Source organism: Leptonychotes weddellii, chromosome 16 (genome assembly GCF_054177405.1).
Source record: "Leptonychotes weddellii isolate Sample4059 chromosome 16, ASM5417740v2, whole genome shotgun sequence".
Taxonomy (NCBI): domain Eukaryota; kingdom Metazoa; phylum Chordata; class Mammalia; order Carnivora; family Phocidae; genus Leptonychotes; species Leptonychotes weddellii.
This window is the reverse complement of record NC_138384.1, coordinates 15,318,639-15,333,231: the sequence shown is the minus strand read 5'-3', so window position 1 is coordinate 15,333,231 and position 14,593 is coordinate 15,318,639. Positions and strand designations below refer to the sequence as shown.

The window sequence follows — 14,593 nt, the reverse complement described above, 5'->3', positions numbered from 1 at the left end:
ACGGAGCTCAACACAGGGCTTAAACTCACAACCCTGAGATCACGACCTGAGCTGAGATCAAGAGTCAGCCACGTGCCCCTGTTTATTAGTTTACTACTTTTTACATAGCAATATTATTTGGGAATGATTTAAGATTTACAGAAGACATGCAAAATAGCACAGAGTTTTCTTACACTCCTTACCCTGTTTCCCCTCTTGTTAACATCTTGCATGACCATGGAACATGTGTCAGAACTAAGAAACAGAACTAAGAAACCTATGTTGGCACATTGCTACTATTAAATTGCGGACTTCATTCAGACTTCACTGGTTTTTCCATTAATACGTTTTTCCGTTTTGGGATCCAGCACCCACTTTGCATTTACCTGTATCACTTTTGAATTTATATATGTATATTTATATACCTACATAACAAATATATATATTTCCTATATTTGAGAATAACAAGACTGTACATATTATATTATTATCTATTTTATATATTAATTATATATTATAGTATATAATATATTATTATATATTCTTTAGTTGTTTCTGAATGTAAGGGAAAAAGGAGATCAAGAGATTGGAGAATGGGGACGTCTGGGTGGCTCAGTCCATTAAACATCTGCCTTCGATTCGGGTCACGATCCTAGGGTCCTGGGATCAAGCCCCACATCGGGCTCCCCGCTCAGCGGGGAGCCTGCTTCTCCTTCTCCTGCTCCCCCCTGCTTGTGCTCTCTCTCTCTCTCTCAAATAAATAAATAAAATCTTTAAAAACGAAAGAGAGCGATTGGAGAATGACCGCAATGAATATCTATGTAACTTTGAGCCATGTGATCCCCCTCTAGACCTTTGGTTTCCTCATCTATCAAATGAACGGGTAGGGTAAGTGATTGCCAAGCCCCCTATCTCACAGTCCAGGCCCACTGTTTTCTCCATTTCTAAAATGAAGAAGTTAAAGTAAACACAATTCCCCAAATATTAAAATAGATGTCTTAGCTCCAAGGAGTCCCTTTTGACCTCATTAAGGAAAGGAACGGTTAAAGACCTGACTACGTCTTCCAACTGGGGACTCCCAACTATCAGGGCCCCTGGGGAGGGAGGTACTTGGTGATCTAACAGGTCTCTTCCATTTCTCTCTACTAGGATTTATTTTTGTTGTAATGGAGTAGAGCAGAGGGAGATTTTGTCCAAATTGTTGGACAAAGGAGAAATGTAAATCCTGATTCTCATTTTGCTTTATTACTTATGACCTCCAGATCTCTGATGAAGAAGACAGGACCTGTAGCTGGTCTCCATTTTTTTTTTTTTTACCAGCTGGTTTAGTCTTAAGTTCATGGTCACCTGCCCAAGCTGGGCCAGTTGAGTGAGCTTTAGATAGTAGGTGCTGAAATGGATAATTATGCATCAAAACCCAGCTTACCTCACCTCTCCTAGAGAAACCTGACATCTGTAGACTTGAACATCTGACTTCCTTTGCCCCAGACCATTGACATGGACTTATTTATTCAGAACCGTGTCCCCTGCAGGCAAGTTCTGTCCATGTTTGGCTAACAGAGCAGACAACATTGTCACATCGCAGGGAAGCACTCCTCATCTACCCCTTAAAGATTAGGTCAGGCTCCTGGTAAATACTTTCAAAGCAACCCCACATGTTCCCAGCACAGCAGTCAGCACACTTACTACCATTTAAATACTTGTTATAATTTGATCAATGTGCCTCTTTCTCTGTTGCTCAATGGGGGCAGTTTTGTTCCCTAGGGGACATTTGGCAATGTCTGAGGACATTTCTGGTTTTCACACTGGAGGGTCAGTACTGCTGTTCTTTAGTAAGCAGAGGCCAGGGATGCTATTAAAAATCCTATAATACACGGCACAGCTCCCATGACAAAGAATTACCCGTCAAAATGTCCATAGTGTTGAGAACTCTGCTGTGGGTTATGAGTTCCATGAGGAGGACAGGTACTTTGTCTTGTTCACCACTGACCCTAGGCTTCACACAGGGTCTGTCACAGAAGAGGCATTCAGTGGACAGCTGGTGACTGACACTTGTCCTCTGGGGCTCGGGTGGCATCCAGTTGAACTTTGTTTCCCAGTGGTTTAACCCAGGGCTTAATATGTAGTATTAAATTATTATGAATGAATGAATGAATCCATCCATCTATCCATGCATTCATCCATTCCTGAATGATCCAAAGGAGCCCTCATGCCAAGAACCTTTCAGTAGTGGTCTTCTGACATGTTTTGGTTGTACCATTACCCAGCTATGTAACTTACGAATTTGGCATGTATTTTTTTATTTTTAAAAAATATTTTATTTATTTGTCAGAGAGAGAGAGCGCACAAGCAGGGGGACCAGCAGGCAGAGGGAGAAGCAGGCTCCCAGCTGAGCAAAGAGACTGATGTGGGGCTCGATCCCAGGACCCTGGGATCATGACCTGAGCTGAAGGCAGATGCTTAACTGACTGAGCCACCCAGGCATCCCAGCATGCATTTTTTTTAGACCAGCCTTGTCCAGTAGAACTTATGCACTTATGGAAATTGTATATATCTGTGTAGTCCAATACAGAAGCCACCAGCCAAATGTGGCTACTGAACCCTTGAAATGTGGCTAGTGCTATTTTACTTAATTTAAATTACTAGCTACTGTATTGAATGGCAGAGTTCTAAACATTCTAGAAGATTTTTAGAATCAGTATCATACCACATATCACGTATTTTGTACCCATATAAAAATAGTATTGTTAAATGGATTTTTATATAAATACATTTTTCGGAGGTTTCTGCAACTTGGCCCTTTGAGTCACTCTATTTTTTACCTCTATCCAGTTAGATCTAGCTCAGTCCTTTTATCTACTGCATAGTGCTTCATGGTATGACTATTTTATGTTTTATTAGCCATTTTCCTACTAATTCATTCTTTCTTTCTTTCTCTTCCTTCCTTCCTTTCTCTTCCTTCCTTCCTTCCTTCTTCCTTCCCTCCCTCCCTCCTTTCCTTCCTTCCTTCCTTCCCTCCCTCCCTCCCTCCTTTCCTTCCTTCCTTCCTCTGTTACAAACAATGCTGCAATGAACATCTTTGAATGTCTCCTCAGGCCTCTCCTTGGTAGCTCTCAAGAGTGGAATTGCTGGGTCGTAGTGTATTCGTAAGTGTAATTTTATTACTTCCTACTGAAATTATGCCCCAGTTTTTTCACCTGTAAAATGAGAGGGATTCAGTGATTTCAGTTCTAGAACCCAATCATTCTGAGCCAATGGAGGTGAGAGGCAGACTTGAAACTTTTGGCAGTGATTCTAGTATATACTGTGCTCAGTCGGATGCAGCGGAAACAGATAATATTCAGGGTCATATGTTCCCAGTTGTTCGCTCTCTGGGTCCCTGGGAGGAGAAAGCTCCATAAAACACCAGATCATATTTTCTTTTAATCTTCTAAGTAATGAAGTGGATAAAAGTTTCTGACAGTGGAAAACTCTGATTATTCAATTACATTAAAATAAATCTGTCACTAGATTTGGAAACTCAAGCTTTGCTTGCTTAGATAGCTACAAAAGTAAAAAGGTTTCCATGCTACGCACAATTTTTCTAACTTCCCCCATGTGACTGTGATTTAGAGTCATTTTACCCACTCACACCTGCTGTTACCCAACTGTTAATATCAATGCAATGAATGATAAAACAGATTGTAAGAGGAACCCATGGCTAATCTCAGTAAATACCTCATTTCTACTTATTTTGAATGTGTCCATTGTCTCTGAGCAGTAACCACAATTCAGGATATCAGAATACACACACATGCAGGCACATATATATTCTATTCCTTTGAAATTAAGGAAACAATACTACTGATATCTTGTCCATGACTCATGTCTGCATGATTCCAAGCTCATGAGAGGATTTAAGCCACTTATCTGAGTGAGGGTTATTTTTAGGACAATATGGGCTTTTCCATCACCTATTTAGTTGTAGATGCTTGGTAGAAGGGACTATATTAATAAGAATATATATAAAGGGGCGCCTGGGTGGCTCAGTCGTTAAGCGTCTGCCTTCGGCTCAGATCGTGATCCGGGGTCCTGGGATCTAGCCCCACATCAGGCTCCCTGCTCAGTGGGGAGTCTGCTTCTCCCTCTCCCACTCCCCCTGCTTGTGTTCCCTCTCTCGCTTTGTCTCTCGCTGTCAAATAAATAAAATCTTTAAAAAAAAAAAAGAATATATATAAAAATGCTTAAGATAGCTGTGTAGACTCTAAAGTGGCACTAACTACCCCCTAATATTAGCATTAAGTTTACCAAACAAAACTTGAGAACAAAAAATGATTTGGTGGTTTCCCTCCCATTGTAGATTTGCTTATTACAAGAACTTTGGAAATTATAGAAAAGCAGAAGGAAGAATAAAAGCATGCATCACTATTACTTTTCTTCCCATTTTTCTTTAGAAATTCTTTTATAGTTTGAAAGGTTTTTAAAATACAGAAAAGTACAAAGAATAACAACAACCAAACACCCATATTCTCACCATTAACTCAGAAATAACCATTTCTTTCAAATGTCCTTGGGGGTTCTGTATGACTAACACCATAAGCCAAGGCAAAGACAAGCAATTGATAGGGAGGAGATATTTGCCACACATATAAACAACAACGGATTTGTATCCAGGATATATAAAAGACTAACAAAAGGCAAACAACCCAAACGAAAAAGTGGCAGAAGGAAATAAACAGCAGAGGAACTTGAATGGCCAATTAATACCTGAAAAAATGTTCAAACTCGGTAGTAATAGGAAAATGCAAATCCAAACAATGATACTCATATATGTAGTAAAAGTGTAAAAACAAGCATGGAATGATACACTCCAACTTTAGAACAGTGGTTACTATGGGGAAGGAGAAGGAAAAAGGATGGTTAATGAGACTACAGTGTTACATATAATGCCTTGTGTCTTTCTAAAAAAATATGAACAAATATAGGGAAATGTTGAACGTGTTCTCTGGGTGATGGATATATGGCATCTATTTCCTGTATATTTGAAATATTTCCTATTTTAAGATAAAAGAAACTTCATCTTGAGCTGATTTATGTGAATGTGAAACTTTGTAAGATATCACTTTATGAAACTCTTTTCATTGATTTCATGTACTATGTTTATTTTGTTTATTGATTTTGTGCTTTGATCAAGACTGCCTAGAATAGTTTGTATACTATAAACCTTAGAGATGTGGCCACTGTGGCTTAATTATCCTCTAGGGTCTAGAGTCTAGGCTTTTAGGCTTTGCTTAATAGATGTTGACTTTTCCTTTAGGGAAAAAAAAAACTGGGCATGGATTTAGATGAACTTGACGTTAATATCTTGGTGTATCAGTTAAAACTCAGGTTACAAATGACAGAAAAATCATCTCAAGCAGGCTTAACTTAGAATATTATTTGGTCATGTATCTGAAGAGCTCTTGGTTGCATGGGAGCTGGTCAGGTTTAAGGTACCAATGGATTCAGGGTCTTCAATTCAGGGATTCAGGATTCCCACTTTCTAGTTTTTCAGTATTACACATAAAATTGCAATAAACATGTCATTGCATGCTTATATATGTGAGTGAGAGGTTTTCAAATCTAGATGTGGAATTGCTAGTTCAAGAGTATAGGCACTTCCTGGGGCACCTGGTGGCTCAGTCACTTAAGCATCTGCCTTCAGCTCAGGTCATGATCTCAGGGTCCTGGGATCGAGCCTCATATCAAGTCCCTTGTTGGGCTCTCTGCTCAGCTGGGAGTCTGCTTCTTCCTCTCACTCTGTGCTCTCTCTCCCTCACTTTCTCCTTCTCTCTCTCAAATAAATAAATAAAATCTAAAAAAAAAAAATAAGAGTATAGACACTTCCAACTTCAACAGATACTGCCAAATTTCTACCCAAAGTGAGGGGTTTTTTTTGTTTTGTTTTTTGTTTTGTCACTTTACACTTACATAAGCACCAGCAGTGTAGGAAAGTTCTCATTTCCTTTCCTTGTGTCCTTATTACACTTAAAATTTTAAGATCTTAAAATTTTTCTACTCTTCACCCAGATGATCAAGGTCATTAACAGTCATAAATCATCTTGATAGTATGTACTCTTGATATGATGTGATAAAAATGGCACTTTAACCCTATGGTCTTCCTCCCAAAATCCTATTGCCCCAGTCTAGTTACAAAAAACAAACAAACAAACAAAAAAACTATCAGACAAAACCCCTAGAAGGGTATCTTACAATATACTTATCCAGTACTCCTCAAACCTGTCAAGGTCATCAAAACCAGGGACAGCCTGAGAAACTGTCATAGCCAAGAGGAGCCTAAGGAGCATATCTGATGGCTAAATGTAAAGTAGTACCCCAGATGGGATCCTAGAATGTAAAAATGACAGTAGGTAAACTAAGGAAACTGGGATAACTGTGGACTTTAATAATGATGTGTCAATATCTGTACATTAATTGTAACAAATGTACCACACTAATATAAGATATTAACATTCAGGGAGTCTGGGCATGAGGTATATGGAAATGATATTTTCTCAAATTTTCTGTAAATCTGAAACTGTTCTAAAATATTAGGTCTACTATTAAACTTTTTTTCTACTCCTAATGGTATCTCCTTGTTTTAATTTTCATTACCCCAATTACTGGTGAGGTTGAACATTTTTTTCATGTTTATTAACCATCCAGAATTTTCTCTGATGAATTTCTTGTTCACCTTTGCTTAAAAATTGTGGTTTTTAAAAATGATTTGTCAGAATTTATAGATACTCAGTGTATTACTCTTCTGCTGGGTAAGCTATTAATCTTTTAGTTGTGTTGAGTTGCAAACATCTTCAGTTTGTAGGTATCCTTTGGTATTTTCTATAGTATATTATGATACAATATTAATATGGTCTGGCAGATATTTTTCAGTTTTAATGTAGTCAAATGCTTTTCTTTCCTCTTTGTACTTTTGAGTCTTGTTTAGAAAATCTTGCCCTATTCTGATGTCATAAAACTGTTATGTTTTCTTCTAACAATTTTCCATGTTACTTTTTACCTTTAATATTTTTAATCCACTCTGAATTTATTTTTATCTGGTATAAGGTAAGGATCTAATTTATTTTGCTTTTTTGTATAAGTGGCTAATTGTTCCAGCACCATTTATTAAGTTTTTCCATTTTTTCCCACTGATTTATAATGCAATTTCTATTTTATGCCAAGTTTCCATATGTATTTAATCTGTTTGTCTATTTCTAAACAAATGTTGAATTGTTTTTAAAAATATGGCTTTATGATAAATTTTTCTTAACTGACCTGGTAGGTCAAGTCAGGTCTAGTAGGTCCTCCTTATTTTTTCCTCAAAATTCTCTTTACTATTTTTGGGCTATTTGTTCTTTTGTATGAAATTTAGGATTGGTTTATGAAGATCAACACAATGTTCTTTTGGAATTTTGATTGGTATTACAATGAGTTTATACATTAACTGACATAGATTAATAAATTTATAGACCAATTATAGATCTTGACTCCTTCTGTCCATGAACATAGTATGGCTTCCATTTATGTAAGTGGCCTTTTATATCCTTCTATGTTTTATAAATTTCTCCTTAAAAGTCTTGTCCATCTTTTGTCTGTTTATTCATGGGTATCTCATGGTTTTTGTTGCTCTTGTAATTATATTTTTTATCATTAGCAACATTATTGATTTTTGGATGTTGTCTTTACCAGTGAGTTGCTAAACTATTTTAATGTTTTTCTTGCATTTCATATGTAGACAATCATTTCAAGTGGAAGTAACAAAGATTTTTCCTTCTTATTTTCCAATCCTTATTCCTCTTACTTATTTTTTCTAATTGCACTGGTTGGGATCTCTAGGACAATGTTTAATAGCATAGAGAAGAAAGCATCCTTGTTTTGTTTCTTATTTTAATGAAATACTTTATTTTTTTCACCATTAACTATGGTGTTTCTTGTAGATTTACTGTCATTTTTTGGTGGATAGCTGCCTCACATTAACTCTTCTATTCTTCTTATTGTAATAGAACCTCAGATTTGTAGCTGATCATATAACTGCATACTACATTTCTCAGCATCCCTTGCACTTTAGTAGTTGTGGTTGTCTTTAAGCTTTGGCTACTAAGACAAAATTAGAGGTGGTTCATGTCTTTTTTTTTTTTTAAGATTTTATTTATTTATTCATGAGAGACAGAGAGAGAGAGAGGCAGAGGGAGAAGTAGGCTCCCAAGGAGCAGGAAGCCTGATGCGGGACTTGATCCCAGGACCCTGAGATCATGACCTGAGCCGAAGGCAGATGCTTAACCATCTGAACCACCCCGGAGCCCTTTTTTTTTTTTTTTAAGATTTACTTATTTGAGAGAGAGAGAGAGCAAGTGGGAAGGAGGGGCAGAGGGAGAGGGTGAGAGAAACCCAATCACACTCCACACTGAGTGTAGAGCCTGACACGGAGCTTGATCTCATGCCCTGAGATCAAGACTTGAGCAGAAACCAAGAGTTGGGCACTTAACCAACTGTGCCACCCAGGTTCCCCTAGAGGTAGTCCATGTCTTAAAGGGAAGAGGAATGCTCTGCCCTCTCCTTTTCCTATTCCTTTCTGTTAATGATATACATTCTAGTTAGCTGAGGTAGAAGAGCCATCTTGAATAGCAACATGACCGATTGAGATGACCGTAATTCTGTCTCCTATACAAGGTTCTTTCCACTTCACTTATAACATTTTTTTTTTTAAGATTTTATTTATTTATCTGACAGAGAGAGACACAGCGAGAGAGGGAACACAAGCTGGGGAAGTGGGAGAGGGAGAAGAAGGCTTCCTGCTGAGCGGGGAGCCTGATGTGGGGCTCGATCCCAGGACCCTGGGATCATGACCTGAGCTGAAGGCAGACGCGTAATGACTGAGCCACCCAGGCGCCCTATAACATTTCTTTATTTTATGATTTGTTTCATTCTTTTTTTTTTAATTTTTATTTTAAGTAGGCTCCACACCCAACATGGGGCTCAACTCATGACCCTGAAATCAAGAGTTGCACACTCTGTCAACTGAACCAGCCAGGAACCCCTCTTAGGATTTGTTTCTAACCAGGAGAGGAAAATTGATTTTATTCTTCTAAAACATAGATTTGAATGATATGTTTTCTGCCTAATTACAAATATCTTGAAAGCTAGGTGAGAATAAACTGATTAAGGGACACAGAAACCTAAGTACTCTCAACTTGGGATGAATTTCTTTAAATTGATTTGCCCATGTAATTATAAACTGTAAAGAAATAAAAAGAAAAAATAAGGAAGTATTCGTTATACATTAAAACATTTATCTGAAGTGATGTATTATGGATAGGGAAAATTTTTTAAAGAAAATCTATAAAGTAAAGCTGCCATCTAAGTGCGAGTATTCTTACTGTTACCTACTGTCTTTCAATCCTTGTTCATATACTGTTTTTGTAGTTATGATCATAACTTAAAAAAAGTATAGACACACCTTTTGCACTTTAAAAAAAATACTTATTTTTAAAGTTTAGGTCCTTTAAGTTTCCATGTAAGAATAAGCTACCAAACAATAAGAATGAAAGTATGTAGAGTAAGTGTCTCTTCCCCCTGAGTCACAGATAAAAGAGCCCTTAGAACTGAAGGGAAGGGGCACCTGGGTGGCTCAGGCATTAAGAGTCTGCCTTCGGCTCAGGTCACAATCCCGGGGTCCTGGGATCGAGCCCCGCATCGGGCTCCCTGCTTGGCAGGAAGCCTGCTTCTCCCTCTCCCACTCCCCCTGCTTGTGTTCCCTCCCTCCCTGTGTTTCTCTCTCTCAAATAAATAAATAAATAAAAATCTTAAAAAAAAAAAAAAAAAGAACTGAAGGGAATTTTTTAATCTCAGCTTTTGAAGGTTGATTGTAGTATTTGTTTCTATAAGATGATTATTTGGTGATAGGTTTGATCGAATGCTGTGATATCATGAAATTCTTATATTTAGGATTGCATTTATGCTGTCCAGTCTTTGTGAAGAATTCAGTTCTAGTAAAGTCTGAATCAGTCTCCCTTCCTTCCTTCCTTCCTTCCTTTCTTTCTTTCTCTTTCTTTTCTGTCTTTCTTTCTTTTTCTTTTCTTTCTTTCTTTTCTTTCTTTTCTTTCACGGGGGGGGGGGTGGCACAGAGGGAGAGGGAGAAAGAATCTTAAGCAGGCTCCACACCCCACGTGGAGCCCAATTCGGTGCTTGATCTTACAACTCCAAGATCATGACCTGAGCCAAAATCAAGAGTTGGACACTTAACTAAGCCACCCAGCAACCCCTCCCACCAAGTCTGGATCAATTACAATAACAATTACCAGTAACATTTGTGTTACAGTATTACACTTTACAAAGCAATTTCTCACGATTTAGCTCAGTATCTCCCTAAGATACATCAAAGGAGTGTATCTTTGTCATCCACAGATATACCTCTGTGAATGACAAAGGTACTATTATAAAGCCATTTTGCTGAGGAGGAGACTGAGGTTTCAGAGTGATTAAGAATTTTAAGCATTTCATTAGTGGCAGGGAGGAGATTCAGAATGAAATATTCTGCTTTTTTCACTTGCGCTAGTACTTTTTGAGCACCACCAAATCAGATAACAGCAGCCTTTTACCAGTTTAGGTAGAAAACTCATTAATTAATGTGCCAAATTTTCTCAATTCAATTTTTCTCTGATGTGTTTTTCTGAAATGGATACTAGATGCTGGAATAGGATGGTATCTGATGTAGCATGAGATAATATGTTTTGTGCTTTTCAGTTTCCCTTACCGGAGTTTCTGCAGCGTTCTGCAGAGAGCTCAGATTCCCAGGTGTTGTGCCACAGGAATATATTTTAAAATTGTTGCATTATGTTGTGCTGAATAAGCCCTGGAACCTGCAAGCCAAACACATTTTCAGTCCTAAAACAAGGGTAAAGAGCCACTATGGCCTTGCTTCCAGTCTCCTCCATTTCCTACATCATTTCTCCTTATTGCTCATCAGAAGTAAAACTTACTAAGGGTATATCCAAAGGAAATAATTAAGAAAAGGCTAAAAGCACAGATTAGCTACAAGGATGTTCATCTCGGTGGTATTTACAAAGGTTTTCAAAAAAGGAAACAAATTAAATGCCAAAAGTAGCAGACTGGCTAGTAAGTTAAGATATATTCTATAATGGAATACTCCTCTGCCATCACACATTATTAAGAATATTTACTGATGTGGGGGCGCCTGGGTGGCTCAGTGGGTTAAGTGGCTGCTTTGGCTCAGGTCATGATCTCAGGGTCCTGGGATAGGGATCTGGGCTCCATGCTCAGCAGGGAGTCTGCTTCTCGCTCTCCCTCTGCCCCTCCCCCCACTCATGGTCTCGGTCTCTCTCTCAGATAAATAGGTAAAATCTTCAAAAAAAAAAAAGAATATTTGCTGATGTGTACTGATGTTCTTAGTTACATCAGCAATGCAGGATAACGGTATACACAGTGTAGCCAATTTTTGTGTATGTAAGGTAAATACACATTTAAAAAATTCCAGAAAGAGGGGCGCCTGGGTGGCTCAGTCGTTAAGCGTCTGCCTTCGGCTCAGGTCATGATCCCAGAGTCCTGGGATCGAGCCCCGCATCGGGCTCCCTGCTCGGCGGGAAGCCCGCTTCTCCCTCTCCCACTCCCCCTGCTTGTGTTCCTGCTCTCGCTATCTCTCTCTCTGTCAAATAAATAAATAAAATCTTAAAAAAAAAAAAATTCCAGAAGGGTAGATACTGAATGATCTTCTCTATGTGGTGGTTTATGATTTTTGAATAATTTTCTTAAGTTTATTTAAGTCATCTCTATACCAGATGTGGGGCTCAAACTCAGAACCCTGACAAGAGTTGTGCGTCCTTCTGACTCAGCCAGCCAGGCACCCCGAGTTTTTGAATAATTCTTATTTATTACCTTCTTACTTATATTTTTAGCTATTATTTTTAGTTTCTACAATGAATGCATTGCTTTTGCAGTATAAAACAGCCACATAAATTTTATTAAAAAAGAAAACCCACTCAAGCCTTTATAAAACACTGATAAACATGTTACTTGCTGTGTTCTGTCAACTTAGAGAGCAAAAGAAGAGGAAATGGCTTGCACAGAATTTAATTTAAACATAAGAATTTCCTGAAGGTAAGACCTTTAATCAGTTAAAATGGGAGGGGGACTAGGTGAAGCAGTTAGGTGAAGGGAGGTGGTCGGGTGCTCACTCCTGCTGTGAGCTGAATATGCAAGGGTGGAATGGATTTAGAGGTAGAAAATAAAAGGCTTTCTAAACCTGGCTTCCTAGGATACAAATTGCCTTGGCAATGACTCTGAGGTGCAGTCAGTTAGCAAGCATGCACTGAGGATAGAGTTCTGAAGAGAGACAAAGAGAAATTCAGTTTTCAGTTTTCAGTTATTCATCCATCCACCCACCCATCCATCCATTCTTCCATCCATCCATCCGTCCATCCATCCATCCATCCATTCAATTGCTCAACCATTCGTGATTGTTCACTACAAATCCAGCATTGTGCTAAGTGTCAGGCTCTGCTCTTTACTAGTTTACAGTTTATTTGGAGAGATAAAAGATGAGGATATGAAATCATCTGAGAAGCACTGAAAATGAGAAAGAAAAAACAGGGATAAGAAAGAAGGGATAAGTATAGTTGGGATTAGTGAGAAGAGGCTTCCTGAAGATTGGAATTTTCAAGTTTAAGAAAATTTCAGGGAGGAGATAATAAATGAAGCACTTTTGATTAATAACCTGATATCTCATATGTACCTGTTGTCATTTCATTTATGAGATGTACCTCTACTTCTTCAAAATTTGAGATTTTAAAAATGTGCTTACTTTCCAGAAAACACTTAGCTCTTTTCCATTAAGAAAAAGATTAGGTAAAACAACATAGAAAAAAGATTAGAAAGATAGAATTTCAGAGAGGGAGGTTACCTTTTGCTATTATGTAGTCTGCAGCAGATACTGTAATTGTCTACCCAACATCTGTTCTTCCCTTCTTCCGTGCCAGCTGACCCCCAGTTGTGTTCAGAGCATCAATGTACACATCTAAAAAAACCCATACATTTCCCAGCCTTTCAGATGGAGTGACCATGTGACATAGTCCTGGCCAGTGACATGTAAATAGAAGCCACTGTGTGGATCTTACATGGACCACAGTTGACCCTTTGCCTTTTACTCTTCCTTCTTTTTCTTTTGAAAGATTTTATTCATTTATTCATTTGAGAGAGCAGAAGCGGGGCGGGGGTAGGGGCAGAGGGAGAGGGAGAAGCAGGCTCCCTGCTGAGCAGGGGAGCCTGACACACACGGGGCTTGATCCCAGAACCCTGAGATCATGACCTGAGCTGAAGGCAGACACTCAACCAACTGAGCCACCCAGGTGCCCCTTTACTCTTCTTTCTTCCTCTCACCTAGAATGCAGACAGGATGCTTAGAGGGGACATCTTGTAAGCATGAGAACAAGGGCCACCTTGAAAGCTTGTGAGCCTGATGGCATTGTGAGACTGTGGGATTAGCTTGGATTGCCTAATCCAGGCTTCTCGTATGAGAAAACTAAAACCTCTAAGCCACTGGTGTTTGTTGCTAGCAGCCAAACACAATGCCTGCCTGATAAATAATCTAACCCACTTATTTCACAGAGAGGAGACAAAGGTCCAAGGAAGTTCCATAAGCCCGGGCAGGTTGTATCAAGTTAAGATTTTCTTACTTTGAAGGGACTGACAACCCAATCCCAAACCTCTTAAGCAAGAAGAAGAAATGATCATTTCAGATCATTGAAGTCAGGTGTGGCCTCCTCCAGTGACTCCAGTGATTTTTTTTTTTCAGATTCAGGGTTTTCTCTCTCTCCAACTTTTGGCAATGCTTCCTCTGCTCCCTCCACTCCAGACAGGCTCTTACCCTCTTTGTGACAAGGGGAAGCCAGCAGCTCCTGCCTTACCAGGATTAAGTCCAGAGGGAAAGCACAAACTATTCCCTGAAGAAAAGTCACAGTACTCAGGAGAAGTAGGACTACCTGCTGGGCACTCCAAAACTGGACATCCTAGTTGCCTCATTGCCTACATCTAGAACTTAGGACTCCTGTTTTCAAGTCTGTTCACTTCCTACTTGATCAAGTAGCCTCTGATTTAACAAAAATAGGTGTATGTAACATCCATGAGAAATACAGATCTATCAGATATTTCCTTGGATCATATAAATGATTATATACTCCTTTGGTAGCTGTTGACCACCAAGGTATGTATATACGATAGAGAAAATACCATAACTATCAAGAAGAAATTAGAATCACTGGGCGTCGTATTTAAAGATGGCCCTTTGCACTGTAGACCAAGTTGGATTTGGGGCTGGGGATTGAGCTGCTCATGAGCCATGACATAGATTACATTTTCCACTTTGCTTCTGGAGGGAAGCCTACTGAAATGACTCTGCATTGGCTCTTTTCCTGTGTTTTTCTTTTGCTAAATGTTTCTTTCTGGATTTCCCTTTTTCATATTTCTCCTACACCCCAAAATGGTATTTATTTAATAACTACAAAGGGCAGGGGTGACTGGCTGGCTCAGTCAGTAGAGCATGCAGCTCTTGATCTCGGGGTGGTGAGTTTGAGCCCCACATTGG

At 38.9% G+C, this 14,593-nt stretch overlaps 1 long non-coding RNA gene across 1 annotated transcript in view; it reads right to left on the bottom strand.

Moving 5' to 3' along the window:
• Positions 1-14,593, bottom strand: part of LOC115939806 (uncharacterized) — a 53,726-nt gene that overhangs the window by 30,617 nt on the left and 8,516 nt on the right. The gene's annotated exons all lie outside the window — the stretch shown is intronic.